The sequence below is a fragment of the Mytilus californianus genome, unplaced genomic scaffold (assembly GCF_021869535.1).
Source record: "Mytilus californianus isolate M0D057914Y unplaced genomic scaffold, xbMytCali1.0.p SCAF_7, whole genome shotgun sequence".
In the NCBI taxonomy this organism is placed as follows: Eukaryota; Metazoa; Mollusca; class Bivalvia; order Mytilida; family Mytilidae; genus Mytilus; species Mytilus californianus.
The window spans coordinates 83,124,010-83,139,912 of record NW_026262723.1 but is presented as its reverse complement, the minus strand read 5'-3'; positions in this window follow the sequence as shown (position 1 = coordinate 83,139,912).

Here is a 15,903-nt window from a genome sequence, read left to right as displayed (position 1 = left end):
ATTTTTTTATCTTTAAATGATACGTTGGTTGAAACAGAGACAAAGCGAAACAAAACTATCACCTAAAATGTTAAGATGATACCAACACTTGAATCTAACAAAAGCAAGTATTTTGAAAATTGAATATAGGACTTGAAGTCTCAACAAATAAAAATGTGTAAAAGTGTGCCTTCCATCATGCAAACTCCATCCCGTAAAACCAGGAACTTATATTTTTACTATTACTGATGTTTGTCTTTTCGTCGTTTTTCGACAGTGTGTTGTCTTTTTATTAGTCTTCTGATCTGCCTCCTTGGTAATTTATTTTCGTTTTTTTAGGCCGACACTGTGACGATATGCCTAGTCATCTTAATACCGTGACATTGTACAAGATGAGTTAGAATACAGATATCAGCTACAATATTATCAGTACAAATACAACACAATTTTAAACTGTGGGACATTCTTGAACTCTTAAATGGAGTGAGATCGGCAATGCCGGATCGACAAAAATAGACAGACATGTTTTCCAGAAACTTCTACAGGCATGATTAAATGTTGTAGGATATTTGTTTTAAACATATATACGCAATAAACGGTCCCACTGCGAATGATGGAATTATTCTTTAGATCGTTCGTTCTTTGCTTATCCGGTCATCTACTCTGTTAATTTTTGTAACTATAACATCCTTCAATTAAGCAGCTGTTAAGAAGCTAGCACTGATCAGGTGATACAAACGTAGGTAAATCAACGATACCAAAAGTATTATTAGATAGTGCCACTCCAAGACTCGTAAATTATTAGATAGTGTTACTTGTGAAAGGAACGTTATCAATGATCTGAATGAGTTTTTTTTATAGGTCATTTTTTTCACATCCCTTTTGTTTCTCCTTTCCCCTTTCCTCGTGTTTCATACCAACAGAAAATCGTCAATGTTTTTCACCAGTTGTTCAGTATATGAGTGTGATCCGTACACAATTTATGACTGTTTTGTATCGGAACTAATGCTTCCAAAATGCATCAGTTTGCGTTTTATCTGATCTATGTTGAGATCACTGAAAAACTAATATTCTATCGAAAATTAGATAGACATAACAAATAGCTAAAATTATAGACAAGTAAATCAATGTCGGATAGAAATACGCAGGAACCATATCTGATCTAGAAACAGCGAGAGTTTATCAAACACACGGGGCAAAAACTATTTCCTAGTTTATGTGAATAATACACTCAAGATTTATAGATAATCAAGAAGTACCACAATGTGTCAACTATTGAGACTTTGTCATGATGAATGGATTACTCATAAATTGTATCAATTCAAAAAATATAGTATGATTCATTCGGCTGTATTTTCAAGACTTTGTTGTACCAATTTTAATATTATTCATTCCATGAACATGCCATCAAGCGATGCTTAAAACTTAGTAAAACTCTTAGATTTATTTGACTTTATTGAAGATTATTACGATTGCTACTTTTAATTCATCTTGTATACTAACTGATAGGACTTCTGTATGCCTTTAAAAAGGTTTGCTATGCATTTCTCATTAGGTGATTATTGTTGTTTCAAAAGATGAGGCTTATCATTAATATTTTGTATATGATATTGTACAGTTGATACGCTTTCCAACTGACCCTGTTTAAGCAAACACTTTTCTTCGAGAGAGTTATCTCCCCGAACACAGTTTTCTTGTTATGATAACTTCTTTGCAACCGTAAAAGAAATTTACAAATTTATTCGTACAAATTGCTTGTTTTATTCCAAGAATGTTACGTTCAATTTTGACCGAATCCTTCCGGAGACTCCATATGAGAGTTATTTTCCCTTCTGTATTAAACATAAGTGAAATGTAATTGTAATTGGTAAATATTAAGTTGTTGAAACCTAGGGTATTTTCATTTGGGGTCCTTGGTCCGCCAAAAAGAAAATTAGGTCAAGGTCAAAGTTCAAGGTCATGTTCTAAATTTCGATAAACCGTATAAGATATCGACAAATTATTTTTTACTAAATTGTTAGTGACAACATGTCATCACACATACATTTTGGTTGGTAAAATTATATTCAAAATTAGCTGTATGGCGATATAACTCATTATCCATATATAGTAAAGACCAGGGGTTTTAATTTGAGATCCTTGCTTTATGACCTTGAAATTGAGGTCAGGTCAAAGTTTAATTTGAAGTTGTAGATTTTGATCTTTGCTAAAACTTCTTATTCATAGTACATGATAAAGTTGTAGGGTCTTTTGTATTGGGTTACAACCGGAAGTGACCTTTTGTGAACCGAAAGTAGTCATTTTTCACTATTTTTATGTAAAAGTTATTAAAAGTTTATATATAGGAAATATTGTGAATTTAGGTCATTTGAAACCGGAAGTGGAAATTTTATAAACCGGAAGTACCTACTTATATCCCTTATTTTTAGCAATAGTATATAAACCATATATATAATCAGTGTAAATAAAGCTATCATCTGACAGCAGAATTGACATTTTAAACCGATCGTGAATATTTTCCTATGAAAATATGTACATTTGGGGTGGAAAGACCTTCGATGGTTCTCTGAACAATTTTTTTTTAATTATTATTATTATTATCATTATTATTATTATTATTATTATCATTATTTGTTTATTATTATTATTATTAGAGCGCTGATAAGTATGGTATCGATTGCTTAGTAGACATTTTATAATTGAAAGAGTTATGAGCAACGCGACGGGTGCCACATATGGAGCAGGATCTGCTTACCATTCCGGAGCACCTGAGATCACCCCCAGTTTTTGGTGGGGATCGTGTTGCTTGGTCTTTAGTTTTCTATGTTGGGTTTTGTGTACTGTTGTTTGTCTGTTTGTCTTTTTCTATTTTGGCCATGGCGTTGTCAGTTTGTTTTTCGATGTGTGAGTTTGAATGTCCCTCTTGTATCTTTCGCCCCTCTTTTATAACTTATTTTTCATAAATGTTTTTTTTTCGGTATTTATGTAATATTCAGAATGCAGATGAAATAGCAATATGAAAGTTTCTCTGAAATTTGTTGTTGTTGTTGATATTTTGCTATGTTCTATGTTTCATCAAAGAAATTTGGACAAAAAGCTCCATAAATCATCACAATCATAACCGATTCACATACCTAGTAGGAGGTAATTAAGGCGGTATAACATTATAAATCTTGTTGAATTCATATATTTCTAAATCTTATGCATTTCCCAATGTAATGAGCAAAATTAAGTGGTTTTGCAAAATATTCTTTGGCCAAAAATTGGAGTAAATGTCCCTTCTCCTTTCACATGTTTTTTCTGTTTTGTAGTATTGGCATTAATAACCAAAATAAATAAATTTGCATCGAAAAGATAAATCATAGCTTTATTTCCCTCCGATTTTTTTTTGGTTTGAGAACATCCATCCCATTCAGATTTTGGATAAATACCTAAAATTTACCAACATCTTTTATAATTGCAGCCTTTGAGAGGTCTTTAAGTAAATATATAATACGGCAACATGTTCCGAAATAAGACATAATGCTTTATAATTTTATTGTAGCATATGAAGCTAGGATCTTGTAAATCTTAGTGCCAATTGAAAAAGTTTAGAAAAAATGGTCCTTATATGAAGTTAAAATTGGCACTACCTATTATGTGTTATCAATCAAGTAATTTTCCTTACAATAAAGGAATAGGAATTCTATTTACTTTTCATTAATATGTAATGAAGTTAAAATACAAAACATGCATTGTTTGCAATTTTTTTTTCTATTCGTGCTTTATCCGTACTATTGTTAAGATATTGTATATATCCCTCTATGTAGACTGGGGTCAATGGTTACAAAAAATGCACCAAAAAAACGTACATGTTTTGTATGAACGCATTGATTATAATTATTCTAATTTTTACGCAGCTTTCTGAATCTTTGAATAACATTGTTCTTTTATAAAAATGTTTGCGAATCATCTGTAGAAGTCAGATCATGCATATTTAGTCTTTTTTCATCCATAAAAGATCAAAGGACCCCTTTTGGAGTATATACTATCCTTAACTCAGTCATCACTTTATAGCCGATAACACTACTGCTTTGATGAAATTAAAACAAAAAATAAAATTCGTCTAATCATTATTTCGATAAAAGAGGGACGAAAGATACCAGAGGGACAGTCAAACTCATAGATCGAAAACAAACTGACAACACCATGGCCAAAAATAAAAAGATAAGTGGCCATTCTAATACAGAAAATCCATTTGTGATATAACAGTGACTTCATACATATTTCATAATTGACAAACTTGACCAAAAAGGCAGTTTTATAGGCATAGTTCCTGGTAAGCATACATATGAGTCCGCCGCCGGTGCGGGATTTTCTCGCTGTGTTGAAGACCCATTGGTGGCCTTGAACTGTTTTCTGCTCTTTGGTCGAGTTGTTGTCTCTTTGACACATTCCCAGTTTCCATTCTCAATTTTATATGAGCAATCGTCCTACTCGAAAAATACATTTTACTCATAAGACACATCTAACTAAATCAAATATGAAAGATCTCAAACTAACGCAGTGTTGTTAGTTCTTGTGGGTATATTATAAAAGGGCTAAGAGTAAAAATTTTAAATAAAAAAAGATAAACACTGCTGATATACATCAGAATTATACCTTGAGACATATATATTTATAATACTCTGTGATTTTCAAAAAAGTGACCAATAACATCATACTTTCTGATTGCATTTGTATTTGTAAACACACTATTTCTTTTTAAATTATAAATAGAAAATGAATTTATGAAAGCAAATCTTGTACACCTATATCATTTTCTATCAATAGTACCTTTAAACCTTTTCATTGTACAAAAAATGCAGACTCATTTCAATTAGTGGAATTTATTTCATCGAAATTTAACACATTGATGAATGAGACATAATAACTGACGACCTTTTATTTTTCTTCAATATCAAAGCTGGAAGATAATATTTTAATAGTTCATATTTATAGAGTAATAATATGTCATAGAACTACTTAATGATTAAAATTGATGTTTGATTTTATCGAAAAAGCTATAAATACAAACATTTAAACGCAAAATCAAAATTTGATGCGTAATGATTATGTAAATTGAGTGCGTCTGAATTAGGCATTTAACAGAAATAGGCAAAATAAATATTGCGAAATGTTTGATATTACAGATAAAATGGAAACTTTACGCGAAATATAGAAAAATATGAAGGAAGTTAATAAAATCAAACTAGTAAAACAGATATATCATCTTATTTTTATACAGATAGTGCCTCTATAAATGGAGTAACAGTTAATAAATTTCGTGCATCAGTTGAACATTTCTTGATTTAGTGTTATCATTAGCGCTCAAACTTAAAATCCACGGGTATATAAATACGAGGAAACTTTAAGAGATATATGACAAAAAAAAGAACCTAGACAGTATAGCCAAATTTATCTAAGGTCAACTTTGCCCGAGTGAATTAGAACCCGAATGTCTTTATAATTTCTTTATCTAAGGGGAATTTTAGAAATGTATGTTATAAATCATGTCAGGACCGAACTGCTGACTCCTGATCTGATGATACCGTCGGAGATAAACAATGCACTAGCAGAGCTATCGACCCAGTGTTTAAAAAGTAAAATCACAAAAATACTGAAACCCCGAGGAAAATTCAAAAAGGAAAGTCCCTAATCAAATGGCAAAATCAAACGCTCAAACACATCAAACGAATGGATAACAACTGTCATATTTCTGACTTGGTACAGGCATTTTCTCATGTAGAAAATGCTGGATTGAACCTGGTTTCATAGCTAGCTAAACCTCTCACTTGTATGACAGTTGCATCAAATTCCATTATATTGACAACGATGCGTGAACAAAACAAACAGACACAATAGGTAAAAATGTCAAAAATAGGGGTACAGCAGTCAACATTGTGTTATCATCTTAATCACTATAAAAAAAACCAAACAAACGTAACAAAGAAGCACAAAAAGGCATACATCAAATTTAACATCCTCATTTAGATTTTTTATTATACGATTTTATTTATCTATGTAAAATCCACCCAAATTATCTAAATTAGGGGAAAGTGTAATCGTTTTCTTAAATGTTAAATAGAAGCAAAATTGTTAGGATATTTGTTACGTTTGGAGGAGGTCTTTTTCAACGGACTCTTGTTCGGCATTCCTTTACGAACCAACTGTACTCCTTTTCTCGCCAACATTTTCTTTTATTCGGATAAGGCGGACTTCCTTGATGGGCTTGTCATAATGAATAAGAAGAAGCTAATATCATCTTTTAACCTGCCGTACCACCTCTTAGTTGTCCACTAGCTGAAAAATCAAAGTTTGGAGACTATGTTGATACAGCATTGAACGTGAAATAAAAAGTATCACATAAACTGATAAATCATATCTAACTTCCATTTAAAAATTAATAATGAGGGTCGGTTAAGAACTAAGCTTTATGACAAAATTGATGACTCCATTTTCCAAGTGTGAACATTCCATTTCTATGTAGGAACATTTCAGAAGCATCTGCATATGGAGGAAGTGTCACTTGATAATATAGTACATTACAGGGTTTACTTTTGATATTATGATATCCATGACAAAGGGTTGTTGCTTATAGGGAAGCTATTAAAACAAATGTTCTTGTTCGTAGAATTGAAGTCATCTCTGTTATACAAGTGTCACCTGTCATGTAACAATCCTCTGACGCGTCGTATACTTTGATAAGTTGTGAAAGTCACGAGCGGAGAGAGGCTGATGGGATCGTTACTACGGCGGATGTAATTTTATCCGTGGTCGTATATGATACCGGTATTGATAATCAGGTAATCAAGTTATACCAGAAATTTTCCATACAATAACTTATTGCACCAGAAGAAATTCTTGGGTCAGTAATTGCCTTGTTTCCTTACTTATATATTAATATTTTCTTTACATTTTTTTTATATTTATTTTTGGATGTTTTGTTAAAAAAATTTAAAGAAAACTTTGTAATGTTCCTGTTCAATAAGGTTTTGTTTTAAAAAACAATCTATGACCTGTTTCTTTTGTGACCGAAATTCCTTTTTTGAACTTTAAGTCTTTCATGTTAATTGTCATTCACGATCCGGATAAAAACTGTTAAATACTGACCAAACTTGCATTTCATTTTTATTGTATATTGAGCAAACACTTCGCTTGTAAGTCTTCCTATTTTAAATCCTTATTTTAAAGTCTTTCAAAATACCGTTTCGATATTTGTAATCTAAAAATCACATTTTCTATTGTTCCTTGTTCCTTGTATTAATTTTATAACGGTATAAGACAATAAGACTAGAAAAATCAATAATCAAGAAAAGTGAACAAAAAGGTAAAAGTGGTTCCATCTTGGCCTCCACTTATTTATTGTAAAAAATTTTGTAGAGAGAAAGATATTCTTGTGATCTTACGTCCATTATAAATCTATGAAATACAATGTTGTTATGGTCGCAAAAATTATAATTTTGTAACATTAAAAAAAAAAAAAAAAAAGAAAACATTGAACAACACAAGGAAAAAAAAAAATATTAAAAAATGTAAGTTGTAGACGGGTAGACAACACCATGAACAAAAGTAAATTGTTCATAGAACAATACACAAAAACATAAAGGTGGGGAAGATAAACACGGCAAAAATATAGCGAGTTAAACAGATAATCAAGAAAGGTTAGTCATGCTCTATTAATGACACCCGTCGTTATACACATGGTAAGTGAAAATCAAGTCAAAGTCGAATTCGAGAATAATGTATGAACCAATGAAAGAAAGACTGGAGTCCGAATACGACTATTAAAAAATATCAGTGATGATATTTTGCGTTATACTCCATAACAGTCAAACATCTCATCTTCAACAATGAAACTTTCGAGATCATGTTTTGTTCCTGTACCATAGGAACTCTTTATTTTATTAACTGACTTGTATCGTACTTTGAAAATATGGTATCAATTTAGATATATTTTATAACATAAACGTATCAATTGTTCCGCACTAGAAACGTATTTCACCATTGAATGTTCCATTAATACTTTAGACTAAAGAATTTGACAATCCAAAATCATATACAAACGTTGGATAGCTAATCAAACCAAAAAGACACAAAGTATAGCCAAGTCCGAATAAGGAATCAGAGATTTGCATGAGTGAGATATATTCCTCAATTTAAAATGATTTCTAAACAGTACCCTTATTTCCATGCCAGTACCGAAGTACTGGCTAGTGGGCTGGTGATACTTTCGGGGACAAAGCCTCTACCAACAGATGTTTAGACCCAGTGGTAGTTATACATAAACGATTATAATTATACTGCACCTGATGCTCATTTCGACAATCAATGTATTTTCGGTGATGCTCAAGGCTGATGCTACTCTCGGGGATTGAAAGTCCAAGAACAGAGGTATTGAATCAGTGTTAGAGATGACATAAACGGTACAAAGTTTACTTCATTTAAACGTTTTAATCTTTGACCTTGATGTTAAACTATTTCCAAGTTAATGATATCATAGGAAAATCTTTGGGATCGTTCCATGCGAAGTGCATTATTAAAGTCATCCCTTTAATTCGCTTTCAATGGTTAGTTTCCGTTCATTGTGCTCATAATTCCTCTGAAGAAAGCACGTACGAACCGGAAAATATTTGTTTGTTTTTATCTGATGTAATGCACGCTGTCTTGGTGTATTTTAGATTAAAATGAAATGGAAATCGTGATAAAAACGAACTACAAAATAATACGTATAACATAATAGATTTTAGATCTAAATCCAAATAAACTATAATTACGTAAGTTTATTTGTTGTAGATAACAATATAATTTCGTTCTTTCCTTTCATTTACCTTTATCATGCGATTCTTTGTTAAAATGAAAAACGTTTAAATTATATAAATAATTTCTACAATTAATAATTTGAAGTCAGTGGAGTCAATAGGGTTGCCCATTGGCAGACGACTTCTAAATCTAATTTGTATTTCTACAGAAAAACAGTTTGTTATTGTGTTGTACACCACCCTTTAATTCAGTTAGTTGAAATCGACAACATGTTCTTACTTGGTAGTACTGACAATATTGTTTATGAAAAGTACTTTTAGTTGGTTTCTTTGGTTGTGTTTTTATATAATACTCCATATATTTTATTACGTTTAATGAATCAATTTTTGGTGGAATAAAATTTATGAAAACATCAAAATCTCATAATATTCAGATAATCATAACTCGTCAATAATGAATGTGACGAAATCAAATAATGAATATGGAAATATATTCATTAGTTTAGTTTCTCGCCTATTTGTTTCATGAATAAAAGGAGATAAAGGGTATAAGCCAATTTGACAGTAACCTTTCGACAAAATATCCAGGACATCTAGATGTTACCAGTAAACACATATCTCCGCAATATGGCAAGCTCTAGATTGTATGCAGACTTTAAAATATTATGAATAAATCTGGAGTCTGCAAATAACAAAACAATATATGAAAACAACTCATAAAGATATGACACAACTTAAACTCCGACGGGGTTTGTTGACATCTTTGGTGAATTTATATTGCAGATACATTGTAAATTTATTATTTAACTTATATCAATTTAAAGGATAGTTTACAAGGCGTATAGTTTAGTACCCCAGACGCGCGTTTCGTCCACTTAAGACTCATCAGTGTCGCTCGAATCAAGTGTTAGAATGCCAATTCGAATACGAAGTAGAAGTGCATTAAATGTTAAACTGTTTGAATCACAGTTTTAGATTAACAAGAAAACATTATAGCATCAGCAAATGCCACTCTTCATCGGATTTCTACTTACCACCAATAACAGATGCCAATGTTCAAAAAGTAACGGTTTTATCTTTTGGATTACCTAACTTTAGCTCTTCTTGCTGACTTGTTCCTTTATTCATACGAGGCTGACTTCATACAGGAGCTTATTAGAAAGAATGAAAAGAAACTAGCATTATCCTTAAATTCACGTTCCGCTATATAGAGGATGTTCTTCACTCAATAATTCAAAAAATGGTGACTATGTTGAACGCATCTATCCCATCGAACTTGACATAAACGATACAACAGATATAGTTAAGTTTGCCTCATATCATGACTTATATCTAGATAAATAAAGGCAACAGTAGTATATCGGTGTTCAAAAGTCATAAATCGATTGAGAGAAAACAAATCCGGGTTACAAACTAAAATCAAGATGAAAAAAAGAATAACAGGAACACTGAAGTGTAATGAAAACAAACGCCAACATATATAGACACAAACTATTTGATAACAACTGCCATATTCCTGACTTGGTACAGGACATTTAAACAAAAATGGTGGGTTGAACCTGGTTTAATGGCTAGCCAAACCTCCCGCTTTATGACAATGTTAAAAAAAATCGCTAAAATGACAATACTACGTGACAGAAATACAGCACAAACACACGTAAGAAAATTCATCACAAAGAAACGCACAAACAAATAATATAATAGTCGACACAACATGCAAACCGCAGAACAACAACGAACATATTCCATCAACGACAGACACCACAGGATATCAAAAACAGTGACGCGCTTACGTAACTAACATGCAATCTCGAAATTTATACAATTATTTTCACAATACTCGTCCAAACAATTTTCATGACAATGATGGTATTGAAAGGCAATTTTATAATTATTTGGACAACAAACGATAAGACATAACACATTATTCAACCGAAACCATAACAGACACATCAAAGATAAATACATGAATGTTGGATGTACAAAATACCGAGAAACGTCGTATAGCAATGCAAATTCACACTCGGTATAACAGTCATATTCGGGAATAGGTCATGTTCGGTACTAAGCAGACAGACAACATAGATGTTAGACCACAATCTAAGACGTGGTAAAAATGTCATTAGTTAGTTTAGACACAGACACATTGTATAGATCAACCAATTCGTGATGGTGTCCATAAAATTTACGGAGTGTCATTTTTAATCTTTCCTCCTCATAACTCTGTTGGAGTAGAAATTGACAATGAGGGTCGGTTGAGAACAAAACTTTACGACAAAAAAGAGGGTTTAGGCTTCCAATTTGTGAACTTTCCATTCCTATGTAGCAACTTACCACAAGCACCTGCATACGGCGTATATATCTACCAGTTAATACGATATTACAGAGCTTGCATTTCCTATCATGATTTCCTTGATAGAGGGTTGCTGCTTACAAGGAATCCATTGAACCAAGAGTTCCGAGTTGTGAATTTAAAATAATCCCTTCTACAATTTTACGGACGCGATCACGAGTTGGTTGACCGTAATGAAATATCTGTTTCACAGATGACGACGGATATATTCCAATTTTTGTATCCTCAATTCCGTCCTCTTTCACTCGAATGTGACCTACCGAATAAGACATATCACTGGGTTTGTACTAACATGAGAAACACGACAGGTGCACCATGTGGAATAGAATCGGCCTACCATTCCTGAGCACCTGAGATCACCCCAAGTTTTTTGTGGGGTTCGTGTTGCTCAGTCTTTAGTTTTCTATGATGTGTTTTGTGTACTGCTTTTGTCGTTTTGTGGTTTTTTGATTTTTTGCCATGTCATTGACAGTTTGTTTTCGAATTATCAGTTTGAATATCCCTTTGTTATGTTTCGCCTCTCTTTTATTCTTAGTCCGTGTTGATATTTCCTTAGTTTTAAGTGTTGTATCTTGTACTATCTTATTTATCATATTGAGCAGTCTTGTCTAGCTTTTATCTTTTGTTTTTTTTTTATTTAAAATTTGTATTCGGCCAAGTTTAACGGTTAAATGATTTATTGATATCGATGTTTTATGTATTTGGTTATATCTTAGGGTTATTACAGGATAGTATTCCCAACATATTTAAAATGGTGTCACTGATTATGAAGAAATAAGTGCTGGTCTTTCTAGAGCACATGAGTTTACCTCTGCGGGTGCAGGCATTCAATATTCAGTTTTCTATGGTGTATTTTGACAGGAAGTCAGTTCAATTATTTTTGTCCCCGAAGACAAAGCACCAGACAATATCGTATAATTTACTTGATAAAGGAATTGTGTACTGACAAGTCACTTGGAAACCCCACATATACCCGAACGACACTTACAAAGAGGTAATCCTGAATAATCATAGACATTTTGTATGTTAATTTGGGATTTCAACCAAAAATAAAGTACTAGTACTTTATTTTCCTTCACTATACTGGATCCCAAAACACAAAAAACGTTAAACTGTTGTGACTACTAAATGCTCCACTACACTTCTTTTCTAAATTATTAACATCTATTAATAAAGCAAACACAACTGGTCTTCAGAGTGACTGTAAATCTACCTTCTGTTAGGGCGGTGTGAATCAATCGTGGATACTGAATAGCTTCAAAGAAGGTAAGATTACACACAATCTCTATCTCCTTGTGTAATTGTATAAAAGGTTTGATTTCTTTACCCTTGAAGTATTCCTTATTTGATTCGCTAATAGGGTACGCATCTCTTGCTATTAAAACATATCCCGCCATGCGAATCCCCAGTCAGACAAAATGTCACAATCAGGAATAGGACACACTCGGCAAAAATTGATGAGTCGACTATCACAATATCTATAGATAAAAAACTGCAAAAATATTGTCGCTAGTGACTTTCGACACAGACACACCGAAATGGTCAACCAATTCGCGATTGTGACCGTAAATTTTATGCAGTGTCGATTTCAGTAATTCTTTCTCATAACTCTGTCGGAGCAGTGATTGTGTTAAGAAGCACAATGAGTGACGTTCGAATCAAATAATTAAAAAAAGGCCAAATAAAGTACGAAATTAAAGAGCAATGAGGACCAAAACATTCCAAAAGGTTTTGCCAAAGACAGATACGGTAGTCTATTCCTGGACTATTTCAATTGCATTATCACATTGACTTGAAATAAAGAACACTCAGTTCAGGTAAGTATGCTTAATGTTTTTACTTGTATTTTGTATCACTTTACTGGATACCTAAACCACATAGATGTTCTTGAATTAGTAATTCAAGGGGCGGTGTGAATCAGATATGGATATTAAAAATTTCTATATAATCGTTAAGGTGCAAATAAGTCCGTCTCCTCGTGCAATAGTATGAATATATTCGATTTCTTCATGCTATACACAAGTATTCTTCATTCTAATATTCAGACAGATTAAAAGAACTAGTTCAACATAAAAAAAGAATGATCAAACGTAGATACAAAGATCTTGCTTTAGAAAGAGACAACATATACTTAAAATTGGAAAATGATATCATTGATTTTGTTATTGACAACAAATTTGATACGTGTAACTCACCAGACATTCGGCATTCCTATTGGAATCAGCTGCGATCCCCTTCTTGTCGAATTGCTACTTTATTTGTACAAAGTAAAAAAGAAATAAATCAAACTGACAGTAACCTTTAACTTCGAGTTCCGCTTTAAAGACGATTTCCTCCGACTGCATAATTCAAGGTTTGGTGACTATGTTGATCGCATACATCCCATTGAAAGTGTTATAAAGGACAACACCGATGAAGTTAAGTCTGCTCTGTACTCACATCTAGAATTGAACAATGAGAGTCGGATAAAAAATTAATTTTACAACAAAAGACAAAATTTCAATTTTCCAATCGTGGACTTTACATTTCTAAAAAGCAACATTCCAGCAGCGCCTACTATGAGGTATATATCTCCAAGCTCATACGATATTCCAGGAGTCGTGTTTCCAATCATAAGAAGTTTAGAGGGTTGCTGCTTATATCAAAGCTATTGAACCAAGGATTCCAAAGGGTGAAATTGAAGTCACCACTTCAAAATTTTTACGGGCGTAATCATAATTATGTTTACCGTTATGAAAAATATATGTCACTGGGGATTAAAGATATGTTCCAGATGTCATAGCAACAATCCCATTTTCCGTACACTGTTGTTACGCCTTTGCTGATATCAGTTATTCCACAAAACCATAAAAACAAATTTTGTGGATAAACAGTTGTTTGAGAATTACTTAACGAATTTCAGAAAAATATATATCGACAAAGCGACAATTTAAACTAGGCATTAAACACAACTTTAAATCAACAATGGATTCAGTAGCGGATTATTCCAGACAACGGACAAAACGTGAAAAAAAAGCCATGCTTTATCTATCTTTAAAGAACACCATGTTGCTAAACACCTTTCCTACCTTAATCGCTAATAGTTTTTTGTCTTCGCAGACAAGGCTCAAACAATATCGTTTTCAAGTGCAAATATCATTATATAAACTGCTTGATAAGGAAATAGTGCATTGACAATTCACTTGGAAACTCAAGATATATTTACACGCCAATTACTAAGGAGAAAAGCATGGATATTCAAAGGTCTGTTTTATTTTCTTATTGAATTCCAACCAAAGATTAAAAATGGATGCGCAGTCACTCTGCTAGATACACATTAACGCAGATGTCATTCTAAACAACGCGATATTGCTAGCTCTGCCAAATCTCCATTAAACCTCTTTCCAACTTTTTTTTAACTTGTATTTTATCAGAAATAAAAACAGGTATCAGATATACCTACTCTAGGGACCGTGTGAATCAAATATCGATTCCAAAGATCTGTAAGAGTACATACAATATATATCATCATGATTATCTGATTAACAACATACGTTGAAGACAGGAAAGAACCTAGTATTATGCTTTAACCTTATGTTCCGATATATAAAGATGACCTCTACCATTGGATAATTCAAAGGTGTGTAGCTATGTTGATCGCATTTACCACGTTGAACTTTAAATACTAGTATAGGATGCAATAAAATTAAGTATATATAGATAAGAAGATGTGATACGAGTGCCAATGAGACAACTCTCCATCCAAGTCACAATGTATAAAAAGTTAACAATTATAGGTCAAAGTACGGTCTTCAACACGGAGCCTTAACTCACATCGAACAGCAAGCTATAAAGGGCCCCAAAATGACTAGCGTAAAACAATTCAAACAGGAAAACCAACGGTCTAATCTATATAAAAAACGAGAAACGAGAACCACTTATGAACCACACCAACAAACGACAACCACTGAACAACAGCCTCCATAGGCTGCTTCATATCTTTATTTGCTTCTAAAACTTGACAATGAGGGTCAGTTGAGAATAAAATTTATGACAAAAGAGGTAATTTCATTATTCTCGTTGCTCATTCTGACTCAGTTTGACTATCCCTAGCTACAATACCGTCCTCTTTTTTCTTGATTCTGACATCACCGAATGCTACTTATCGCTAAAGTCTTATTTGACCAGAGCAACACGATGAGTATCACTTATGGATCAGGAACTGCTTACCTTCCTGAGCATTCGACTTCAAACAGTTGATTGGTGGTGTTCGTGTTGGTCATCATTTAGTTTTTTTCTGGAGTGTGTGTGAACTGTTGTTTGCATGTTCTTTTTTCTGATTGCCCACTTGTTGTCGTCCGCCCCTTTTCTATATTGGAATTTTCAATGTCACAGAAAGGCTAAAAGATAATTTACTAAAGTAGACTTCTGACAGATAGCAATCAGATGGAGGCGGCTTCTATTTTACTATTTTATTCGATCGTCACTGATGAGTCTTTTGAAGAGGAAACGCGGGTCTGTCCGTACAAATTTTTCCTGGTATCTATGATGAGTTTATTCTAATCTTTAATGAATCGATGTTTAATGACGATTTGTTCATGGCTTTTTAACTATTTAGATTTACAGCTTCAGCAAAGCATTTGACGCATTAGGGTCATTGTGGTATTGTATCAACATAAATGTTAGAATAAATTGCGCTATTCCTTCTCTATTTGTTTCTGTTTTTATCATGGCGTAGATTTGAACCAATGGCTTTTATATAAATCGAGAAAATGCTGACCAAGCTTCTCATACATAGATGATGAATTATAT